This window comes from Octodon degus, unplaced genomic scaffold (assembly GCF_000260255.1).
Source record: "Octodon degus isolate 3935 unplaced genomic scaffold, OctDeg1.0 scaffold00130, whole genome shotgun sequence".
Lineage (NCBI taxonomy): Eukaryota > Metazoa > Chordata > Mammalia > Rodentia > Octodontidae > Octodon > Octodon degus.
This window is the reverse complement of record NW_004524706.1, coordinates 3910774-3918842: the sequence shown is the minus strand read 5'-3', so window position 1 is coordinate 3918842 and position 8069 is coordinate 3910774. Positions and strand designations below refer to the sequence as shown.

The window sequence follows — 8069 nt, the reverse complement described above, 5'->3', positions numbered from 1 at the left end:
GCAGTCCCTGTGCTTTGCTAAGCTTGTTCTAAGTAGGCGCTTTAGACCACTGAGCCATCTCACCAGCCCCTGCATTATAATTTTTAATAGGGCAATTCAACTTTCTTTAAAATTGCACTGGCTCTTCTTGGACATTTATGCTTCCACATAAATTTTTTTTTTTTTTGCAGTACTGGGGATTGAACTCAGGACCCTGCACTTAACCAGGCAGGCAATTATTCTACTGAGCTATCTCCCTGGCCCATAAATCTTAATATTGACTTATGAAGTTTCATGACAGAGCCTACTATGATTCTAATTAAAATTACACTTATAGATTAACTGTGGAAGAAAGTTAATAGGGTTTCTCAACATGCCTAATATATTCAATTCATTCTGGTTTTTATCTTGTGTTTTTCAATAAAGTACAAAGGCATTTCAAAAATTTTTCATTCCTGGCACTTGCTGCTCAATCCAAATTCTTATTTGCTGTTACTAAATCTCAGCCAAGATATCATTACTTCTATAATACTTGTGACTTTTCAGACTTACCTGTATTCTCCTCCTCCATGCTCTAATTCTGTGCTTAATATGACCAAGAGTTGTGCTATCAAGCTGGGGACAGTGGCACTGGCCTATAACCCTAGGATTTGGAAGGCTGACAGAGGTAGACTGCCATGAGTTTAGGCCTGCCTAGACAATTTATTTATTGTGGAACTGGGGATTGAACTCAGGCTCTTATGCTTGCCAGGGAAGTGCTTATTCCACTGAGCCATCTCCCCACCCTCAGCTTAGACTATTTACTGAGAACCAGTCTCAAGGAAAAAAAAAAAAACAGATTATTGCTAAGCATAGAGGGTACACTGGTGAATGTGATGGACAGCGCTTAGCTTCAAGGAAGCTTTCATTCTAATTAGAGACATAACTTAAATACTTGTAATTCAAGATGACCCATGCAATTATATGCAAGGTATACTACACTATGGGAATATATAAGAGAAATACCTAACTCAATCTAGGGGGATAGCTGGATGGGCAAGAGGGAAGTGTATCATACACTGCTTCTCCAAGAAGTAATATATAGTGGATAAAAACCTGTAAAAACAGAAGTTAGAAAACATAAACTAATTTCATTGGCTTGGTTTTGATAATACTGAAATAACTATCATTTTTGAACTGAAAAATTGTTCACTTTTAGAACAAACTTCTTGTCTTGGTCTCTCATACTTCCTGTGATAATCACTACTTGCTCAGTTGTTCTTTCCTCTTTATATACAAGTACTGTCCATAGTTTTAGCATCCTCTTTCCTGGTTAAGTATATTCTTGAAGACTTTTCCATGTTGTGCTTCAAATATGATTCATACACTATGGAATCTCAACAATCTTGCCTTTATTCCAACTATAAGAAATTTCAACCACATACTCGATGTCTCTAGCCAGATGTTCCACAGAATCCTCAAATTTTGGACATCTTTTTTTTTTTTTTTTTTCAGAACCGGGGATTGAACTCGGGTTCTTGCACTGCCAGGCAAGTGCTTATTCTAGTGCGCCATCTCCCTGGCCCCCAAATTTTGGATATATTAACATATAATCTATACATGGTGATGTACAACCTATATTCAGTTGCCACAGGATCACTGTTCATAAGTGGTAGAAATCTCACATACTCAGAATCTGTGTTAGAGTATATGCCCTTCTGGGAAACCACACAGTCACTGCACCTGAAGGGTTTTTTTCAAGGACTAAATAATCACAGTAATTTTTAGGCCAAGTCTTTTTTTTTGTTTTGTTTTATTTTGCACTGTTTTGTCAAGTTGGCTAGGTTTCTAGTTGCCATTTATTCAATCATACACTAATGTAGGTGTGGCAGTAAAGGTATTTTGTAGATATAATTAAAATCCACAATCAACTAAATAAGGGAGATTATCCTGCATAATGTAGATAGGCCTGATTTAATCAGCCTTAAAAACAGGGCTGAAGCTTTCTTAAGAGAGACAGAAGAGAAATTGTACCTATAGATAACATCCTCATGTTGTGAACAAGAATTCTCACTTGCCCTTCCTGATGCCTGCTCCAAGGATTTCAGATTGGCATTCTTGCCACCTACAATTGCATAAACCAAATCTATGTATCTCCTGTTGCTTCTTCTTCCTTAGATAAAGCCTGACATTAAGCTTTTGGCTTTCTGCAAAGTAATTCCTTCAAGAACCTAATAAAAGTTTCTACTCTATTTGTTTTCAATTGGTTCCATGTACCAGTAACTATACCCAAGGTTTTTTTTTGTTTTTTTTTCTGGACATGGTTTCTAAATTTATTATTCCAGCTTAATCCTTGGAATATGTTCCTTCCTCTCCATCCCACATTAGACCATCACCATCTCTTACCTGAACTAGTGATTGAAAAGTCTCCTAACTGGCTTCTCAGATTAGTTTTTTCTCCTCTATCTATTTTCCACACTGCTGCCAGAGGTCTCTTTCTGGAAAACAAATATGATCATGTCACTATCCTTCTTACAGATCTTTGAAATCTCCCTACCAAAAATGATAGAGAAAAGTTTGGTTTTTATTTAATTTGTTTTAATCTCTTATTTCTATTATTTTTGTATCTAATGTTCCTATTTTTATAAATTGTTGAGATGACTGCTCAGGTCACTGATGTTTTCTTTCTTTTGCAATATGCATTTAAAGTTTAATTCTAAGAACTGCTTTAGATGATTATACCAGTTCTGATACACATGATTATTAATTACCCCTTGGTCCCAAATTAAAATTTCTTTTGTGATTTGACTGATAGGTTACTTAGAAGTTATTTCTTAAAAATTTTCAAAGCTAGAATTCATGTTTGAAAAGGAGTATAGCAACAATTTAGTTGCAAAGTTTCCAAGCTTTTTCCTAGAACCTGTGTAGAACAAGAGAGATTGTTTAAAAAAAAAAAAAAAAAAAAGCATGTATCTTCATTAAAACTAGGATATAATAAAAACCAGAAAAATGCTAAATTACAAAATAAATATTCCAGGGCTGGCTAAATAGCTCAGATTAAAGCACCTGCAAGCAGGTGCAGGGGCCAGGGGTTTGATCCTCTGGCCTGCTGTGTTGGCCCCGCTCCCGGGGCGTGCTGAGATAGTAATTGAGATTGGGCGTGGTGGCACAGTGCCTGTAATCCCAGCTCTTGGGAGGCTATAAACAGGTGGATCACTACGAGTCCCATCTAGTAGTGAGACCCTGAATATCCTGCAGACCCTTCTCTAAAATTTAAAAAAGAAAAAAAAATCCCAAGGTACTTGGGGCTAGTGGAACCCATGCAAGAAGCCACCTCTGAGCATGGGAGAATGACAGAAAGTATAAATAAACCTAGTGAGAGAACAGATAATTTTTACTCCTAAAAAGAAAGGGTCCTCTTTTAGGTGGGATGTGCAATATTTAGCACTCCAAATGAACGGAGGAAATCTAAGAAGGAAATAGAGAAAGAAGGTACAAAAAGTATCATGAGAATGGGGCATGGTCTCAAATGAGTTTCAGAAAAGACTAGTATGCAGTTTTGTAATTCTTATTTTGTTTTTGTTTTTGAGAACTGGGGATTGAACTCAGGTCCTTGGGCTTGCCAGGCAAGTGCTTATTCAACTGAGCCATCTCCCCAGCCCCTGTAATTCTTATTTTGAAACATTTCAAATGTACAGAAGTTAAAAATAGTATCTGCTGGATGTGGTGGCACACACCTATAATCTCAGAACTTGGGAGGCTGAGGCAGAAAGATCACCATGAATTTGAGGCTAGCCTGCTATATACACAAGACTCTGGCTCAAAAACCAAAACCAAACCAAAAAACCCCAATTGTATAACTGTCACAAATTCTGATTTTTAACACTAAAAAAAAGGCAGTTTAAAAGGCAAAGCAGTGTCCTCTGGTAGTACGACCTGGGATCACTCATGGCTGCTAGTTCATACTACTTAAATCACTCACATTACTGACAGGCACAGGAAATGGGATTGTATTTTAAAGAATTAATCCATCGGCACAAAAAGGTACGGAGGACTTAAGCAAAGACACCTGAAAAAGTACCATGTTCCTAAGGTGCAACTGACGGTCTTGCCCCCCCCAAAGTCCCTTCTGACAGAAGGTTTGGGAGGATACATATCATTCAACTACCAACAAAAATGTCTTAGTATCCACACAATGATGTCACATAAAAACAGCAGTGCAACATCTATGACAAAAAATTTAACAGCAACATTGGCACGAAGTAGATGAAAGTTCCAACTCTATACTTTTTAACATAAATTCTTTAACGTAATTCTTTTTTTTATTTCTTGTATTTTAGAGAAGGGTCTACAGGGTGTTCAGGGTCTCACTACTAGATGGGACTCGTAGTGACTGGCCTGTTTATAGCCTCCCAAGAGCTGGGATTACAGGAGAGCACCACCACACCCAGTCTCAATTGCTGTCTCAGCACACCCCCCAGGGGGTGGGGCCAGCATGACAGGCCAGGGGATCAAACCCCTGGCCCCAAGATGGTGCTTTAATCCACCGAGCTATTTGTCCAACCTTTCTAAATAATTCTTTTTTTTTTCAGCAAAAGCTTTTTTTTTTTTTTAAACCAAATTGTTAGGACAGTTTCAATAATTAACACATTGTATACATTCTTCCTAGTGGTTAATTGCTGTACAAGATGCGGACTTGATATCCTATTTACAAACACCATTAGAGCAAATCCCTCTATTCATTAAGAGAATGTAACTATTTATCTATCCTAACCACTTTGAATACACAGTTACAAAATGGACGTTCATCTGTATCCCCTTTTTTTGTTAAGTTCCATCATTTGAATATTATAGGTGTGTAAACTCAGCAAAATATTCTAAAAGAGTTCAGTAGGGCATAATAGTACTGAGTCTTCCGCTTCACTGGCAATGTTGACCAGAAATTGTTGACCTGAGTCCCCTACAGCTCAACATAACAGCATGGCTTTACTTCTTATACTTCATTTGTATACTTTTCTGCTGGATGGTTAAGACCAAGGTAAAGCAGGACCTATGCAACAAGAGTTGTAGCTTTTGGGTCTGATAAGGTCAGTGAAATGCCCTCAGGATTTATCCTGAGATCCTGTACCTCAGATTGTAGATCTTTTGTCAGTGTTAGCCATGTAGATGAGTCACGGCCATTGCTTGGCCAATGTGCTCTCTGTGAAAGCCTGAGAGAATGTTTTCTCTCCATGTGACTCTCCTTAGGCACACTTTACATCATCGATCACTTTCCTCTTTGTCTAAATAATTCTTAATGCAACTATGAAGAAAGATTTTAGAGCAGACATTTAAGAACTGCAGGGAAACACAGCCAGTCAAAGGGAGGTAGTGTAAGAAACATTTCAGAACTTGGCAAAGAAATGGAGGAAAAATATTTTTTTTAATTGATAAAAAGACTAAATTGCAGTAAGCATAGGGTGGCAAAACACACACCACAGGGCCAGCGAGATAGCTCATTGGATTAAGCGCCTGCCTGCTTAGGCAACCACAGGGACTGGGGTTTGATGCTGGCACCACATGCTGCGCCAGCCCCATCCCCAGGTGTGCTGATCCCATGACTGACTCCAGATGTGGTGGCACATGCCTATAATCCTCCCCAGTGCTGGGGAGGCTTAAAACAGGAGGGTCAGCTGTGTCTGAGCTGCACTGTGAGACCTTGTACCAAATACATAAAACAAAACAAAACAAAAAACCCATAAAAGTCACAGTAAACTCTTCCTCTCAGTCCCATATTGAACTCGAGTTGGAAGAGGCGAGTCCGGTCTCAAAATGGAGGGCCATGATCCAAAGGAGCCAGAGCAAATGAGGAAGCTGTTTATTGGTGGTCTGAGTTTTGAAACTACCGATGATAGTTTAAGAGAACATTTTGAAAAATGGGGCACACTCACAGATTGTGTGGTAATGAGAGATCCTCAAACAAAACGCTCCAGAGGCTTTGGTTTTGTGACTTACTCTTGTGTTGAAGAGGTGGATGCAGCAATGTGTGCTCGACCACACAAAGTTGATGGGCGAGTAGTGGAACCAAAGAGAGCTGTTTCTAGAGAGGATTCAGTAAAGCCTGGTGCCCATCCAACAGTGAAGAAAATTTTTGTTGGTGGTATTAAAGAAGATACAGAAGAATATAATTTGAGAGACTACTTTGAAAAATATGGCAAGATTGAAACCATAGAAGTTATGGAAGACAGGCAGAGTGGGAAAAAGAGAGGATTTGCTTTTGTAACTTTTGATGATCACGACACAGTTGATAAAACTGTTGTTCAGAAATCCCACACTATTAATGGGCATAATTGTGAAGTGAAAAAGGCCCTTTCTAAACAAGAGATGCAGTCTGCTGGATCACAAAGAGGCCATGGAGGTGGATCTGGCAACTTTATGGGTCGTGCAGGAAACTTTGGAGGTGGTGGAGGAAATTTTGGCTGTGGTGGAAACTTTGGTGGAAGAGGAGGTTACGGTGGTGGAGGAGGTGGCAGCAGAGGTAGTTATGGAGGAGGTGATGGTGGATATAATGGATTTGGAGGTGATGGTGGAAACTATGGTGGTGGTCCTGGTTACAGTAGTAGAGGAGGGTATGGTGGTGGTGGACCAGGATATGGAAACCAAGGTGGTGGATACGGTGGTGGTGGAGGAGGGTATGATGGTTACAATGAAGGAGGAAATTTTGGTGGTGGTAACTATGGTGGTGGTGGGAACTATAATGATTTTGGAAATTACAGTGGACAGCAACAGTCAAATTATGAACCCATGAAGGGGGCAGTTTTGGTGGAAGAAGCTCTGACAGTCCCTATGGTGGTGGTTATGGATCTGGTGGTGGAAGTGGTGGATATGGCAGCAGAAGCTTTTAAAACACAACAGAAAAGGGATGAAAATAAGTTGTTGCAAACTGCAAAGTACTCAGAATCAAGATAACAATTAAATCTTCTGTGTGTCCACAGCCATTAAGTTTCTGGAAAATTTGAATCTTCTCTGTACCCATCACAGCATTACATTTTTCTGAAGATCACTGTTGTGCAAAACTTGGGACTTACACATTAGGTTGAATTTTGGATTACATACATATTGCTCATTTGGAGGAAATAAATAGGTCATTCATGCTTAATGGTTTCAAAAGACCTTAAGAGCAGGTAGGTGACCAAAGAGTGCATGGAGCTGCCTGTTCATGGAGGTAAAATGGGTACGTGTTTCAGGTTGGCCAGGGATTCAAAATTTGCCTGCACTGTTAAACAGTCCCAGAGTGTAGTGGCAAACAGTTAATGTGGATCAAGTTCTACTGAGTGGTGGTGAGAGCTTTAAAAAGGAAATATAGCAGCAATTACATTTATTGTAATGGTTTGAAGGACTTGTATTCAGGTAATGAGTTCTGTTTTAACTGGATATATGTATGGGAGTTGTGCAGGTTTTTAGTTTTTCATACACTGTATTACTCCATGTTTATCAATAAACTTTGTAAACTTAGATACATGAAAAATACTGATAAGTTTATTTGAACATCTAAGCTGTCTTCCATTTCATAAGTATTAAAAGACAGGGTTTTTTTTAAAAAAAAAAAGTCACAGTAAAGAGCACACTTGATGAAAATTTTTTAAAAGAAAATAAAGTGACAGATTTTTTTAAAAAATATGATTTACAATTTCATGCTCTACATAAAAATGACCCAAAATGTCCAACTAAGATGATCTTGTAAGTAGTTGGAAATAAATAATTTCTAGCAACTAGACAAAAAAGGGAGATTGCTTCTAAAAACAATAAAATTAAGGCTATGTGTCATGGCACATGCCTGTAATCCCAGAATTCAAGAGACTGAAGTAGGAAGATTGCCACGAGTTCAGGTCAGCCTGGGCTATACAGTGAGTTCAAGGCCAGCCTGAAAAACAAAGCGAGACACTGTCTCAAAAAATAAAACAAACAAAAAATCAAATCAGCCTTACATTTCTCTATTGGACATTGAGCATCAGAATAGAAAAATGCTTATAAGATACTAAAAGAAAGAAACCATGATCCAATAATTCAGAAACGCTCTTACATTGACAATACAATATGCAAATCTCAGTTCTTAGTCATATAACTCTTTA

The 8069-nt window shown here is 38.5% G+C and overlaps 1 protein-coding gene and 1 pseudogene across 5 annotated transcripts in view; one reads left to right on the top strand and one right to left on the bottom strand.

Annotated features, from left to right (window-relative positions):
• LOC101573127 (protein argonaute-3) overlaps positions 1-8069 on the bottom strand; it is a 156479-nt gene that overhangs the window by 89895 nt on the left and 58515 nt on the right. For 2 of the 4 annotated variants that reach the window (XM_023701038.1, XM_023701039.1), the window contains one exon: positions 2365-2456. The exons of the other annotated variants lie outside the window; for them this stretch is intronic. The gene's annotated coding sequence lies outside the window, so the exon portion shown is untranslated. The remainder of the gene's footprint in view (positions 1-2364; positions 2457-8069) is intronic. 4 annotated transcript variants of the gene reach the window in all.
• On the top strand, positions 5725-6952 carry LOC101572725 (annotated as a pseudogene). The gene has a single exon (XR_192747.2). The product of XR_192747.2 is annotated as a heterogeneous nuclear ribonucleoprotein A3 pseudogene (transcript).